General features: G+C 41.4%; 1 protein-coding gene across 50 annotated transcripts in view; it reads right to left on the bottom strand.

Moving 5' to 3' along the window:
• The window catches only part of RIMS1 (regulating synaptic membrane exocytosis 1), a 578,197-nt gene that overhangs the window by 23,293 nt on the left and 537,729 nt on the right, over positions 1-17,175 (bottom strand). Inside the window, exon 1 of one of the 50 annotated variants that reach the window (XM_043890135.1) lies at positions 16,692-16,824. The exons of the other annotated variants lie outside the window; for them this stretch is intronic. The gene's annotated coding sequence lies outside the window, so the exon portion shown is untranslated. Of the gene's footprint in view, positions 1-16,691; positions 16,825-17,175 lie in introns of those variants that run through there. 50 annotated transcript variants of the gene reach the window in all.

Genomic DNA, 17,175 nt, shown 5'->3' with positions numbered 1-17,175 from the left:
GCAGGCTAAGTTCATGGAGTCCCAAGAGTCGGACATGACTTAAGCGACTAAACAACAACAATAACAACTGTGACCTTAACTGCAGTCTTTCCCAGGTGGTGAAAATGTGGGCAAGTTCAAGATGGGTTTTTAAATCATCTTCAGATTAAACTTAACAATGCGGTCCCCAAATAATTAGGTAAAGAGGCTTAAGATTACTGAAACACACTACCTGCCCCGCATCCTGTTTTGGCCAAAGCTGTCAGGGAGGAGGCAGCCGCATGCTGGGCATCTGACTTGAGTTCACAGTCTCTGTGTTCCCAAAGTATGGCCTGGGCTGAATAGTGTACCCTCCCATCACCCATCCACAGTTCATAGGTTGAAGTCCTAACCCCAAAACCTTAGGATGAGACTATTGGGAGACAGGGCCTATAAATGGTGATTAAGTTAAAAGAAGCCCCTTAAGGAGACCCTAATCCATCTGACTGGTGTCCGCACAAGAAGAGGAGATGAGGATGCAGGGTGACACGGCATGGAGGGCAGTGAGACAGCGTCCACCTCCAAGCTGAGGACAGGAGCTTCAGAGGAACCTCACCTGCCCACGCCGTGATCGCAGACGCCCAGCCCCTGGAGCTGTGGGAGGACAAACTTCTGCTATTCCAACCACCCAGACTGTGATATTTTGTCATGCAGGCTGAGCAAACCAATATATCTAGGGACTAGATACTATATATGGTCATTTCCTTGCTCAAGTTAACTTTAACTTGATGCATACAAGTTAAAGCACCTGGGGATCAATGATCACCTAAATGTTCTGAGGATGAGATTAAGCCCCCAATACTGGGATGGACTTATTTCAGCTTGACTTGATTAACAAGTGCTCTAAAGTATAACATGGACATATCTAAAGTGTTTATTAACAACTCAATGTTCAGAAAATAAGGCCTCAGATATATTTGCAATCAGACAAGGGATTAACCTACAAAGCATACAAACAGCTCAAATAGCTAAAAAAAAAAAAGATCAGAAAACAGAAGATCTAACTAGAAACTTTTCCGAAGAAGACATCCAGTTGGCCAAAAGCACATGTAAATATGCTCAAAATCACTAATTATTAGAGAAATGCAAATGAAAACTACACTGAGGTATCACCTCATATCAGTCAGAATGGTCATCATTTAAAAGTCTACAAGCAATAAATACTAGAGAGGGTGTGCAGAGAAGGGAACCTTTCTACACTGTTGATGGGAATGCAAGTTGGTGCAGCCACTGTGGAAAACAGAATGACGGTTCTTTAAAAAACTAAAAACAGAGCCACTATATGATCCAGCAATTCCACTCTTAGGCATATATCCAGAGAAAACCATAATTTGAGAAGATATATGCATCCTAAGTTCATTGCAGCACTATTTACAATAGCCAAGACATGGAAACAATGTAAATGTCCATCAACAGATGAACGGATAAAGCAGCTGTGACACATACACCTGCTTGAATCCATCCTAAGTTGCTTCATGTGTGTCCGACTCTTTGTGACCCTATGGACTAGCCTTTAGGGCTCCTCTGTCCATGGGATTCTCCAGGCAAGAATACTGGAGTGGGTTGCCATTACCTCGTCCAGGAGATCTTCCCCACCCAGAGATCGAACTTGAGTTTGCTGTGCTACCAGCCAATTCCTTACCCACGTAGCAGTGGGAAGCCCATGATATATATACAAGGGATATATATATATACTCCGCCATAAAAAAGAATGAAATAATGCCATTTTTTGCAGCAACATGGACGAACCTAGGGATTATCATACTAAGTGAAGTATGTCAGACAGAGACAGACAAATATTTTATGATATCACTTATATATGGAATCTATAAAATGATACAAGTGATACAAAACAGCAACAGACTCACAGACATAGACAACAAACTTACGGTTATCAAGGGGGAAAGGTGGGGAGGGATAAATTAGGAGGATGAGATTAACTTATAAATACTACTACATCCTTGGGTTGGGAAGATCCCCTGGAGAAGGAAATAGCAACCCATTGCAGTATTTTTGCCTGGAAAACCCCATGGACAGAGAAGCCTGGTGGACTACAGTCCATCAGGATGCAAACACTCAGACATGACTTAGTGACTAAACAGTAGAGAAAATAGCATATAGAAAATAAACAATAAGAACCTATTGCACAGAACAGGGAATTCTATTCCACTGTTCTGTAATAATCTAAATTGGAAAAGAATCTGAAAAAGAATAGATAAACGTATATGTATAATTGAATCAGTTTGTAGTACACCCAAAAGTAACACAATATTATAAATCAAGTATATTCCAATATAAAATAAAATTATTTTAAAAATTAACAAATATACTAAATATACTTCTAGCCAAAAGAAAAAAAAACATTAAACAAACAAACAAATAAACCACTCAGTGTTCAGAAAATAAGGCCTCAGACTTATTTTCCCAGGAGTACAACATACCACATTTATGTCACATATATTTTTTTAACTCCTCTTTGTTCTAAATTAACACCTTAATTGAAACTGCATTTCACTTACTGAGTGTAAACTTAGAGTATCTCCTTAACTATATGAAATTCTGACTGTAAAAATAAAACAATACTTTAGGCTGAAACCTACAAAAAAGCAAATGTTTTATTGTGTGTTTTAGGTTTTCTTTTTTTTGAAAAAAAATGTTTAAACCAAGTTATTACTATTTAGATAGGAATACCAGACCATCTTACCCGTCTCCTGAGAAACCTGTGTGCGGGTCAGGAAGCAGCAGTTGGAACCCTGTATGGACACCTGACTGCTTCAGGATCGAGAAAGGAGTGCTCAGGGCTGTCTGCTAGCGCCCTGTTTGTTCAGTCTATACTCTGAGCACATCGTGAGAGATGCCGGGCTGGATGAGTTACAGCTGGAATCAAGACAGGCGGGAGAGACATCAACCTCAGGCACGCGGATGGTACCACTCTAATGCCAGAAAGTGACGAGGAACTAATGAACTTCTTGATGAGGGCGAAGGAGGAGAGGGAAAGACTGGCTTAAAACTAAATATTAAAAAAGCTAAGATCATGGCATCTGGCCCCATTAAAGTGAAAGTGAAAAAGAAAGTGAAAGTGAAGTCGCTCAGTCGTGTCCAACTCTTTATGACCCCATGGACTGCAGCCTACCAGGCTCCTCCGTCCATGGGATTTTCCAGGCAAGAGTACTGGAGCGGGGTGCCACTGACTTCCCAACCCAGGGATCAAACCTGGGTCTGGCCCTGTTACTTCATGGCAAATAGCATGGAAAAAAATGGAAGTAGTGATGGATTTCCTCTTTTGGGGATCTAAAATCACTGCGGATGGTGACTGCAGCCATGAAATCATAAGACGTTTGCTTCTTGGCAGGAAAGCAATGACAAATCTATACAGTGTGTTGAAAAGCAGAGACAATACTCTGCCAAAAAAGGTCTGTATAGTCAAAGCTATGGTCCTCCCAGTGGCCATGTAAGGTTCTAAGAGTTATACCATAAAGAAGGCAAAGCAACAAAGAATTGAATCCTTCGAACTGTGGCGCTGGAGAAGACTCCTGAGAGTCCCTTGGACTGAAAGGAGATCAAGACAATCTTGAGGGAAATCAGCTATGAATACTCATTGGAAGGACTGATGCTGAAGCTGAAACTCCAGATTTTGGTCATCTGATGCGAAAAGCTGACACATTAGAAAAGTCCCTGATGCTGGGAATGACTGAAGGCAGAAGGAGAAGAGGGCATCAGAGGATGAGATGGCTGGATGGCAACACTCATGTAGTGGACATGAACTTGGGCAAACTTTGGGAGAAGGTGAGGGACAGAGAGGGCTGCAGTCCACAGGGTCACAGAGTTGGGACACAACCGGAAACTGAACAACAATTACTATTTAGGGAATCTTGTTTTTTCCAATTTGAAAAGGCAGCCTAATATACTCAGTGTTGGCTGTATAGGAAGTGGTTTGAGGCCATTCCATGGGATCAGAGCCTGTGGATTCAGGCCCCAGCTCCACCTGTGTTAGTTCTGAGTCTGCAGGTGGCTCATTTGGTCTCTCTGTGCCTCACTTTTCCTGTCTATGAAATGGGTGCTTGTCTTGAGCAGGGATGAAAAGATCGTGCTTCTGAACTTACCTCCTGCTACAATGTGAGATCTCAAAGTGTTTTGCAAAGATTGGGTCTCCAAGTAGAATAACACTAACTCCCCATGCTCAACTCAAAGTACATCTTTCTGCATCTTTCACATATTTAGCTCAAAATGCTCTTCCGGATCAAGTGTAAGCGGCAACAGATCACAGAACCTTTTCATGCCCTGAGTATCCATCCTTACCCTTTTCTCTAGTGATAGAACTTCCCCCATCCTGCCAGCTAAGGTCCGACCACATTATCCTTCCCATCTCCACTGTGAATGGCATGGGGACGTGATAGTGGGTGCTGCAGCAGCCACTCTGGGCCTCAGGATGCAAGCATGTGTTGAAGGTGGCAGAGCCCGGGTCCTTGATGTGTTGCAGGTGTTATGCCAGCCCCAGACTACCTGTGCTACTATGTGAGGGTCTTGATTAAGCCACTCTATTTGTGAGTGTCTTGTTACAGTAGCCTAACCATGGTACACAGGATTATAAATAAAATCTAGTGTGGATTTTAAAAATATAATCGTATTTTTGTGAAGAGTACACTCAGTTCTCTGACTTTAGATCTGTGAATTGAGTTACTGAATTGATCAGCAACACTCTCCTATTTAGAAAATACAAGGCTCCTCTTCTAACAGCAGAGCTAGAAATTTTTCTTCTCTGCGTTGTCTCAGAGAAAATGGGATTAGAAGGAGAAAATCTAGCAATAACTGATTCAATACATAGAGGGGTCCTTTCTAAGTTATAAGTCCTCGGCTTCTAACTGTTAAGTGACATCACGTATGTGGATCTTTTCCTGTTGAATATTCTGTCATGTGCACATATGAAGTTCCTCATTATTGTGTAGCAATGACCTGCTGCACTGGTCATTATGGGAAGAAAAGAGTTTGAGATCACAAATTACATGAGTAAATTTCTTTCCAGATTCTATAAAACAAAGTAGGTTCTCTGCTTCTTACTACATCCCTTCAAACCAACTGGATGGGTTTTCATCGAAATCAGGATAGTCTGATTTGAAATATGAGCTATGTAGCACAAGTGGAGTTCTTTTCAGGGATTTCAGAGACCAGCAGGGTGACTTTAAAGAGACGGGCAGAAAGATCAATACAGTATACTAACGCATACATATGGAATTTAAGAGATGGTAACAATAACCCTATATTCAAAACAGAAAAAGAGATACAGATGTACAGAACAGACTTTGGGACTCTGTGGGAGAAGGCAAGGGTGAGATGTTCTGAGAGAATAGCATTGAAACAAGTATACTATCAAGGGTGAAACAGAACGCCAGTCCAGGTTGGATGCATGAGCCAAGTGCTCAGGGCTGGTGCACTGGGAAGACCCAGAGGGATGGGATGGGGAGGGAGGCGGGAGGGGGGATCGGGATGGGGAACACATGTAAATCCATGGCTGATTCATGTCAATATATGGCAAAAACCACTACAATATTGTAAAGTAATTAGCTTCCAACTAATAAAAATAAATGAAAAAAAAATAATAAAGAGATGGGCAGGAGTTCTTGACAGAGTCTGAGTCAGGGGTACACTGATCTGGGAGAGACTTGTACTGTGTAACCAGTCACCCATGACCAAGAGAGACCCACGTTTAAATGCAAGGTCATAGCATCAGGCACCCAAAATAGTGAGTGCTGGGGACAATCACACAGTCCCCTCTTCAGGGACTCAGTCTAGCTTGAACCGGCCGCTGAGCAGGAATTAACTGCATTCAGGCTTATGACCTTCCCAATCCACACTGGAGAGCCAAGCAGCATGTGTTACTGTGCATCTCTGTACAGAGGGAGAGCGCTACCATCACAGAATGACTCACAAGATTATTACTGAAAGGATGGGATACATACTGTCCAGAGAAACAGGATGGAATGAAATGGGCCTGGCCAACTCTTAAAGGCCAAGTTCATGTGAAGAGGACTCTGAGATTCCCTCCCACCTCTTTGGCTAGGCACATTAATCACGCTGGTGTTACCCATCATTCCCGAACAGATGGGATGGATATAAAGAGTCTGTAAGTAAAACAAAATTTGACAAAGATCAGGTTACAAAATGAGTTAATCCATACAGTTAATAAGAATGCATGATACTCCAGGCATCTCTGGATCATCTCTGGATGAAAGATCATCTCTGGAGGACCATTAAAAGCCCCTCTCCTGAATTCTGGGGCCTGGCTCAGTCCCTCCTGTGGCCACACTCTTGCACAGAGGATGGAGCCTCTTCGTCCCCAGGGACCAGGAGGGCATCCAGAGGGTTTGCCCACCTACAGTCTGTGGGCCGGCTTCTACATGAAGCCTCCAAGATCCCTGGAGCCTAGAATTTCCCACCCAGAGGCCCCAATCCCACATCCAGGGCCAGCCCATATGTCTTTCTCTCTCCTAAGGATGAACAGCACCACCAATGTGCACATTCCAGAGTCCAGGTGGGAGCAGGCAGGACCGCTTGAGGCGCTTTGCAGAGCCAGCAGGTGGGAACAGAAGGGGGAGGGTGGCAGGTTCCAGAAGAAGGCGGGGGTGTGTCACAGTCAGGCACAGAGCTCCCAGCAGTCAGAATTCTAAGTTGGAACCTGACCTCTTTGGTGATGGCAAACATCTTTTTGTCAAGGTAGGAAACTAAAAGACCTTTTATTTAGCAATTTTTTTAGCTTGGTTTGTAACTGTTTGACAACAGGTATGTGCGCTTCTGTTTTTTTGATCAGGCCCAAGCCTAGCGTCTCTCAGGGATGAAACTGTCTCATGCTTCATAATATAAGGAAAATCCTATTTTGATCCACTTGAAGGATTATTATTAGAAAAATATCTACCGGATATATATATATATATATATATATATATATATTTTTTTTTTAGCTTTGATCAGACTTTGGAAAACTTGTGATCAATTCTGATGATGATAAACACCCTGGGAAGGACAGTGAGGCCACAGCATCCTGCTCTCTTTCAAGGTTTTACGAAACTTTCCATCAATTCAGGAAACTTGGAGATCAAGAAAGAAGGTGACAGGTAGTCACTGCAGTCAGTGATCATGGGTGTGTGTCTCTCTGAAGACTCGCTGCTCGGTCCCTCTGTCTGGTGGTCTCCATAATGTTGAGATCCTGGGGCCACAAAACCTACAGATCCAGAGAGAACACTCCACATGGAAACTCACGGCATGAGAACAAGGTAGCAGTGCTTACACTTTGCAGAATAAAACAGGATGAGCCAGCACCTACCGTAATGTCTGATTTACAATCTCAAGTAATTGGATGTTACTCCACAGATTTTTAATAGTATGCCAAAGTGTTACTTGCTAAGATCTGATTAAGCAAAGAATTCAAAGAGAACTGGGGTGCTGGGATCAATCTTTGTGAAGCTATAAAATTGGAAAATTGTCATCTTTAAGAGAAAGTTAACTCAGAGGTGTCAGCAGCCATCTCTTGTCTTTTGTATTTATAAAATTACGAGGTAAGAAATACAGGTAGTCAAAGAGACATCTTTAGTTCTGGTAGCTTTTAAAAATAATCCAGTTTCCATTTTATCAATAAGGACCTTGACTTCAAGAGTCCGTGGGATATTTTCAATGCAGTGGCAAAGAAGACAAATAAGTTAACTGGCAAACTTCCAGGGGATCAGCAGCCAGGAAATACTGTAGGAATCTCATACAGGTGGCAACTTAGTCACAAAACCATCCATCCTCACTACCCTAATCCTACCCAAGCCTTACCCGACTACCCCACAGACCTGCACCCAAACATCAGGAATTTTATGTGTTACTACACAGAAAGCAAGAGTGAGAGACTATGAGCTGCTTGAGGTGGCTGTAATCTTCCACAATACTATTATCTGGAAATATTTCAGCTTGTTATATCATAAAGTGAAAAAGTGAAAGTGTTAGCTGTTCATTTGTGTCAGACTCTTTGTGATCTCACAGACAGTAGCCTGCCAGGCTCCTCTGTCCAAGGGATCTCCAGGCAAGAACATTGGAGTGGGTTGCCATTCCCTTCTCCAGGGGATCTTCCTGACCCAACAATCAAACCCAGGTCTTCCTCATTGCAGGCAGATTCTTTACCATCAGAGCTGCCAGGGAACCCTCTTATATCATAACTGGAGGTTTATTTAGATTTCTGTTTACTCACCGTATCTGATTGGTACAAGTTAATTCATCAGCTTAATTTCTAACACCTATTCTACAGGATGGGAATAAATTTTTTTAAAAAGTAGTTTTATCTATTTACTGAATGATCATAAAGGTAATTTATGTTTTAAGAGGTAAAATATACCAATATTACAAATAGGCATAGAAGGAGTTAAGTTAGTTGATTCAAGAGAAAAATCTTCAGGTTCCACGTGGAAAAAGAAGAGTGAATTATTCAGCAGGAACAGACAAGAGGGAGGCCGAGGAAGAGAAAGTAACTTTCCTGGGGCAAAAAAAAAAAAAAAAGACCACAAGAGTGAGGGTGGCTGTCTGCGCAGTGGATCCTGAGCAGCTGGTCCTTGTAAAGCAAACCACTCGGGCTGGCAGGGAGACCAACCTGAGCCTTGGAGAATGAGCCAAACAGGCAGCGAATGGGCAAGTTCAGTAAACAGTGGTGATTGGAGGCCTGGCCACACAGGTCTTGGGAGCAATTTGGGGTCTGGCTGTGCCCAGTGATGAGCGTCCATGAGTGATAGGCACCCTACGTGCACACAAACAGGCCCACATGGGTCACTGGGAACCTGCTGGCTGCTCTCCACTGTGGTGGTTAGAATGTATTAAATGCTGTAGGACATCACTTATAGGTGGACTCTAAAACACAAGTGAACTTCTCTACAGAACAGAAACAGACTCAGAGACCTAGAGAACTGACTTGTGGTCGCTAAGGGGGCATTGGGTAGAGGAGGGGTGGATTGGTAGTTTGGGATTAGCAGATACAAACTATTACACATAGGATGGATAAACAACAAAGTCGTACTATATAGCACAGGGAACTATATTCAATATCCTGGGATAAACCATAGTTGAAAAGAATATGAAAAATAATATATATATACACACACACACACATATATATACACAACTGAGTCACTTTGCTATACAGCAGAAATTAACACAACACCGTAAATCTACTATGCTGCTGCTGCTAAGTCGCTTCAGTTGTGTCCGACTCTGTGCAACCCCATAGACGGCAGCCCACCAGGCTCTGCCGTCCCTGGGATTTTCCAGGCAAGAGTACTGGAGTGGGTTGCCATTGCCTTCTAAATCTACTATACTTCAATACAAAAAATAAGTGTTAAATAAAACATAAAGTTTCACATCCAAATAGCAAAAGAAACCCTTAGGAAATTAAAAAAGAAATGCACAGTGGGTAAAAAATTTGTAAATAAGAATATTAAAAATTTGAGGTCTTTCATTTTCACTCTTCTACCTTCCATCTTCAGAAAATCAGATGAACAGAATTTGAAATATACAATATAAGAAAAGCCTAAAATGTGTACAGATGAAGGGAAACTCTGATGACCAAGACTCACCAATCCACAGCACAGCATCACCTGTATCTTAGGGCATCTAAGGAGTTAACTGAACTGGGTCAAGCACAGTATTTAAAGATTCTGTTGCCAAAACATAAATGTTCCTGAGCTGATACCTAAGCATGAACAGAATGAAATGTGAACCACATGAGGGATAGGAGTTATGCACATGTTATTGATACTAATTTGACATTCTTAGCAAAGTCAGTCACTCTGCCTCTCATTTTTCCAGTTATTGTTTATTATTCTCAAGGCATTGTCCTAACTTGACTGTACCATAAAAGAATGACAGTCCTGAGAGTCTGAGCTAGAGAGGTGTTAGGTGTTAATGACACAAAAATGTTTGGACTTTGGTTCAGCCGCAGGCTATAGATTGAATGTCTGTGTCTCCCATCCCACCAGCTAATATATTTAAACCTGCATTGTGGTGGTACTTGGAGCCAGGGCTTTAGGCAGGTAATTAGGTCATAAGGGTGAAGCCCTCATGAATGAGGTTAGTGCCCTTATAACAGAGACCCCAGAATGCCTGCCTGCTCCTTCTACCATGTGAGGTTACAGAAAAAGATGGCCATCTGTGAACCAGGAAGCAGGCAATGCTGGTGCCCTGACCCTGGGCTTCCAGCCTCCAGAAGCAAGTTTCTGCCGTTTACAATCCACCCAGTTTATGGCATTTTTGTTAAAGGAGCCCAAATTGACTGAGACATTACACCCTGTCAGGTGGAGACAGATAAACACTACCAAGATTGCAGAGCTGGTAACTCTTTTCCTGGAGGGAAAACAACTGGATACAGCTGAAAACAAACCTGACATTTTCCTCACTAGAGCAGAAGTAAATTTATAATATTAAATACTTTTCATAATATACCTTGAGGCTTATGTGATATGAAAGCAGTAAGATAATTTCATACTGGCAATAATTATTTTCAGTTCAAATGAGGATTAAACGAATACAAAAATTAAACACAGAGCTGAAATCCTAAAATGAACACAATTAGGTGGATTCAACTGGTGCATTTTAGAGTAGAACAGATCTGAAATTTAGCACCGGGACTTTAAAAATGAGTGATCTCATCCAAATTCTTTATTTAAAGGGACAAGATGTAAATCCTTAGCTGGTGGCCACATGGCTTCTAAAGCCACAGTGAAGATCACAGCCTCAAACTTTCTGCTCCAAACTCTCTGTCTGGCCTCTATTGTAGATGAAATTGCAATTCCCATTTTGTAAATAAAAGAAGAAGAAGATGAAGAATCTGACCATGAAAGCAGTGAGGCCCTGAGTGGACTGTTTCACGAAGAACAGACATTGTCACACTCCATTTATTCACACTTGAACAGACCAAGTCCAACCTCCAGAGATTCGAGCATCCCTGCTACAATAAATGGTTACCTAACAGGTGGTGTCTCCTGGAGGCAGCCACGTATGGTGTCCTTTAACGAACAAGGATCCGCGTCACTGTGCAACAGATATGGTCTAGAGACATGGCTCTTAGTTCTACAATTCTCCTTAAGCCAGGAAGGATTTGTCTGCAAATTTAAATCTGAAATTCTACAGTAAAAGGCTCTTGATAATGCTTCTTGAAATTACCCCTAAAATAAAACAAAAGGAGAGAAACACTGTATGTCCCTGGTACCTAAATTTTTGAAAAGTTGATTTCAGCTGAATTTCTCTGCAAACAAATTCACATTTTTTGAAAGATACTAAGCAGTCAGGCAGTTAAACAGTCAAGTTCTAAATCAATCTGAGGGAAAAAAAACATTTTTATAGACTTTACAGATCAAGAAAACATCTACTTTTTGCTTCCCTGGTGGCTCAGAAGGTAAAGAAACTGCCTGCAATGCGGACGACCTGGGTTCGATCCCTGGGTCAGGAAGATCCCCTGGAGAAGGGAATGGCAACCCACTCCAGTACTCTTGCCTGGAGAATCCCATGGATAGAGGAGCCTGGAGAGCTACAGTCCATGGGACTGCAAAGAGTCAGACATGATTGAGCAACTAACACACACTCTTTGCTAAGTTAAAGACAATAAAAACAAACAAAATAAAAGAACTCTGGAAGGCAGGGGTGAAAATAATCATCTTAGGAATACCTTACAATTCTTATGAGAAAAGTTAAACATCATGGAAGTATAGACCAGTACTTTCAATTTTAGAATGAGACACTTCTCTTTAACCTTTATATTTTCCTCTCAAGGGCACTGCAAGACAATGCCAATATGGAAAGTCGCTTTTCCTGTTTTCTTGCAACCCAACGCATCACAATCATATTCATGTAGAATTCCACTATTTGTAAAATACTTTCAATTAGTTGAGGAAGGAACCACATTTTGACTTATTAATGACAGCATTTGTAACCAAACACTAGGAGAGCATATGACTGGGAAAAACACAGTGAAATGTCAATTAAACAAAATATGTAAGACCGGACTCATAACAGACCCTCAGATCACACACACTCACACACACACACACAACACATACACACACATAAATAGGACTAGTAGCTTTCATTGTTATAAGCCCTTTACATGCTGTATATTAAAGTTAAATAACAGTTTAAAAATCAACGAGTTTTTCACATCAGGGAAAATATCCTCGTTAAAGAAGAAATATTTTCCTTAGCATCTGTTTGTCTTTACTTTTCCAAGAGGACAGATTTCTCCCAGGCTCCCTCCCTTCCGACTCCATCCTCCACCTCCTCCGTATCAGGACCATGGTAAACACCTCCCCCACCTCCTGCAATGTTCCTGCCACTCACTTCCCCTCCTCTTCTTCTCTACCTTATTCTCCTAAACTTTACTCTTTAACCCCCAGAAACATTTCCTTCCAGGGTGGTGGATTCAAAATTGAAGGGAGGTGAGCATCAGCTGGTGGGGGGGAAAAATATACAAGCAGTTCTAACTCAGCAGGATGCTGGTGTGGCTGTTTAGTCACTCACTCATGCCAGGCTCTTTGTGGCCTCATGGACTGTAGCCCACCAGGGTCTTCCATCCATGGGATATCCCAGGAAAAATATATTGGAGTGGGTTGCTATTTCCTTCTCCAGGGGAGATCTTCCTGACCCAGGGATTGAACCTGCGTCTCCTGCATTGGCAGGCAGATTTTCTTTTTTTTAAACCACTGGGCCACCAGGGAAGTCTCATTCAGCAGGATAAGAAGTGCAGATATGCCCAAGAGATAAGACAAAGGACAGAGTTAACATCCCTGCCACAGTGAGTTAATGAACTTCTCTCAGAGGAGGAGACATCTGAGTTGTATATTGAAGGTTAAAGAAAACGCTGAACAGATGAGCAATAGACAAGGCATTCAAGACGGTGGGCTGAAGCGTCCCCCAAATCTCTCCACTAAGTAAGCAGGAATGGCTGTACCTCTAACTCTTCATTATCTGGAATATGTGTCTGATTCTTTATGTCTGTAATACCTGCAGTCTGGAATGTTTTACCTTACTTCAATTGTGTGTTTAAAGTTCACAATAAAACAAAACAAAACACTGGCTTTCTCTCAGTGCAGATTCTGTCTGGATCCCTGGCAGCAAGATCCCTCAATATAGTATAGGAGAAAACCAGGGGACCACAGTGTCCCCCTGCCCCACTGGAAATCTTGGAAAATTAGTGAGAAAGTATAGCAGAGATGGACAAAGTCATATGATGCTATAGCTCTCTTAGCACTAAATCTAAACTTCCAAATCTAATCTTTTCTTTGCATCTTTTAGTCAAATACTCTTTCTTCTGCCCTTTAAAAATGGTTTCTCCTAAGATTCATCTTTGATGTAGGAGTTTACAGCCTTGTGTGAGGACCTCCCAAACTCCTGGCCGACATGAACAGATCACCACTAGTGGTTAACTCCTATCACGGTAGCTCCAATCTCAGTGGTCTGCTGGGCTGCGTTGGTCGCTTCAGTGGTGTTTGACTCTGTGTGACCCTGTGACTATAGCCCGCCAGGCTCCTCCTGCCATGGGCTTCCCCAGGCGAGGATGCTGGAGTGGGTTGCCATGCCCTCTTCCAGGGGATCTTTCTGACCCAAGGACTGAACTCAGCTGGGTTCCTTATGATCTGAGCCACCAGGGAAGCCCTCCAAACTCAGCACCTTTCTTAGATTTCATTCTGAATTTCTGATGTGTTTCTTCCATTGTCACCTAAGAAATCTGAGCAGCCCCTCGGGTTCATAACAAGTTGGAGGATTCTGATGGTTTTGTTCTGTGTCTCCTGGGCTGGGCTACAGTCCTGGTCATTCAATCAAACACACGTCTAGGTATACCTTGTAGGTGTGATTAGAAGACATACTCGGTTGACTTTAATAAGGGGGACTATTTCAGGCAATCTGGATGATTTAAAGGCTTCAAGGGCAGAACTAAGGCCCCTCTGGTTGGGGATACCTCCCACGTGGGCTGTAGCTCCAGCCATCCCTGGGGCCCTGGGCTGTCCAAGCTCAGGGCTGCCCTGTGGATTTTGGACCTGCCCCACAACCACAGAAGCTGGGTAATAAATCTCTTAATGTCTATCTCTGACAGATTCTGCTCCTCTGGCTGAACCTGATTGGCAGAGCATCACAGATCCCAAGAGGTCTTCTCTCCTAACGCCCCATTTCTGTTAAAGGGGCTGCCACTTTCCCACGTTCGAACCTGGTTATCTTTGTGACTCTTCCACCTCATCTTCTCCACCCGTTCCTTCCTTCTTGCTTCCATCACTCTCCTTATGTTGAGATGCTTGTCATTTCAGCTGGGGTCTATACAACCACAGCAGATTAACTTGCATAAAGATGTTGGTCGTTGGTCTCTGGCTCCTGTGTGCCTGGCTGGTGTCCCTGCGTTTTATTTCCACCAACTCTGCCTCATCTGCTTCTCTCTGTTCCCTGACAGCAACCTTCTGCACCAACCAGGCTGCCTCGAGGCTGTTCCTGGTGTATGAGCTGACGTTTTCTGCCTCCAAGCTGCACTTTATCCCACTTACTTGAGATGACCCCTGCCATTCCTTTAAGACCACCTCAAGCATATGCACTTGCAATCCAGTCAGACCAGCCTAAGCTACAGTGACACTGCTCTTTTCACGCCTGCATTGGTGGTGTCCCTAAAAGTTACTTGGTAATTGACTATAAACTGCTCTATGAAAACACTTAGATGAACGTGATAGACTTTAAATAAAATCCTTCACTTACATGTAATTTTTCTTCTGGATATGCTTTCATGCCTCTCCCCTTAGCATCCTCCTGGTCACAGAGTGCTTTATGAGACACAAGTTTCTCCCAAAAATATTTACTGAGTGAGCTGCTGACTGAATCTTGTAACTAAAGCTGGGAGCATTAACTGCGCATACACCTTCAGAGATTAGCCCAAAGCGGTTCCCAATCACTGGCCACTCAGATTAAAAAAATAAAATCCAGAACACACTGATTCTGCACTGTTAGTCTTACACCAAGTTTAAAGTATGAAGGAAAAAAAATACACTTTTGAAAAGAATCTAAAAAAAAAACATACAATAGTGGATACACATGTAGCTGATTCACTTCACTATACAGCAGAAACAAACACCACGATATTAATCAACTATACTCAAATAATTTTTAAAATATACTTTTTAGTTCAGTAGAAAAATAATTTCTTACTGCCCATTAATAATAAGCACATATAAGAAGAGGCCATTTCACTCAGTTGGTTAAACATGAAGATGTTGTGAAACCAAACAGATGCTAAGATTCCTTTTGAGACAAATGACTTAAGCTAAACTGGGGATTAGGGAAGGGAAAGATAAAAATCATGACATATTACAACCATCCTAAGCATGTTTATACCTTCTTTCTGTGGATGAGCCCTGCTTCTGAAGTTGTGTGAAGTGTTAACTGGAACTAAAATCAGGAATTAGTTCTATACAAGTGTTGATCAGAATATAAAATAAGCATACAAACAAAACACAAGTCTTATGGTGAAGACTTTGCTAATGTATGAAAGCCTCTACATGCCCCACAGATTCTGATTTAGAGGTTATTTAAAAAGTTTTTTAGAAAGAAGCAAGTAACAAAGTGTTATTATATGGTTAGTCTTTGAAGAGCAGCACTGTTTATGACTATGTGGAACTACAACTACCCTTTTCTAGAAGATTCTCAGAATGGCTTTGACACAAGGTCTAGTGATGACAAACGACACTTCTAATTTCAGCCAGATCTTCTGTGGCAACAGCATACGAGTGAACAAGAAAATGAATTAGGGGGAAAGATGACCAGATTACACTTCTGCACATGAACTATCTGAAAGCACAAAATAAGTCTATTTTAAAATTTTATTTAGACTCTTAAAATGTATGTTTTCTTTCAATCTAAAGATAGTTAAACCATACTTAACATTTGAGAATTCTGAATAATTTCTCTGAAATATGGCTGAGAAAGATCTTCAAAAATAGGTAGTCTTAGGAAACAACAACAAAAAACTATAAACTGTATTAAATAAGGCAGTTGAAATGAGTCATCACTAAGTTATTTACACAAAAAAGTTACATTTCTCTGGCCCTTGCCTGGCTATAACACATGAAAGGCAAAGTTTTGGGAACCTAACATGATTTACAATTTTAAAAAGTAACGAAAATAAACTTTTAAATTTCCAAAATACATGTCCATATAAAAGTATTTGTATTTATTTGTATATAAAAGGATTATGTGATATGCAAAACAGTTGATCCAATTTTAAATACAAATCAAATTGCCTTAAAGAAAAATATAATTTTGTGATAACATTACGAGGTAAGCGTGAGTAGAAGCACTGCTCAATTTCAAATCCAGTTTTAAAATCCTGTAAGCCTAAGTCTAAAGTTATCATATTTAGACATTACGATTTTATAAATACACCCAGAGCAGCAACATCCTTCTGTAAGTACTTCATCCACTACATTACTTTTACATTTTTTTCTTTTTCATTCAATTATTAGTACTCTAATAATTAAGTATAATATACTTTTGTAAAAACTGTTTACACATTTTTTGAACGTATCAGACAAACAGGAATTTGGCTTTTGGTTTTAGTTTCATAAGATGTTATACATCAACTAACAAACTCCTCTAAGGGCTCAGTAAATCCATTTACAGAACAGACTTACCTTGTTTATCTTGAGAAAATGAAGAATCAGCATAAGGTTGTCCTCAGAGGAAAACTGAAGCCAAAGCAGCTTTGACCTGGCTTAAATAACTTGTGCTGCCTCGGGGAGGAATATCGGAGCTCTGAGAAACCTTTCCTTTCTCTCTCTCCCCCCACAATCCCCTCTCCCCCGCCCCCCTTCCTCACACTTACAACAGGATGATTAAATTGCTTCTGCCAGGAGTGTTTCTTCCAGAGCCTATTATATTATACGACCATGAAGTGACAAATCACTCGGTAAATTTGCTATGTATCATCTCGAAATTTGAAAACTGCTAAATAGCACAATTTGAAAGCTGCTACATAGTCACAAATTTTTCAACAAACTACATAATGAAGACGTATTTAAATCAAATGAACTGAAAATCTGCTTCTTAATCTATGAAATGCCATGTAGCTTCTCTAGTATTTAATAAAAAGTCAAGAAGTAAAGCTCAGGGCTTAAC

Source organism: Cervus elaphus, chromosome 28 (assembly GCF_910594005.1).
Source record: "Cervus elaphus chromosome 28, mCerEla1.1, whole genome shotgun sequence".
Taxonomy (NCBI): Eukaryota; Metazoa; Chordata; class Mammalia; order Artiodactyla; family Cervidae; genus Cervus; species Cervus elaphus.
Note: the sequence above shows the minus strand (reverse complement) of the source record. Positions and strands in the feature narration are given on the sequence as shown.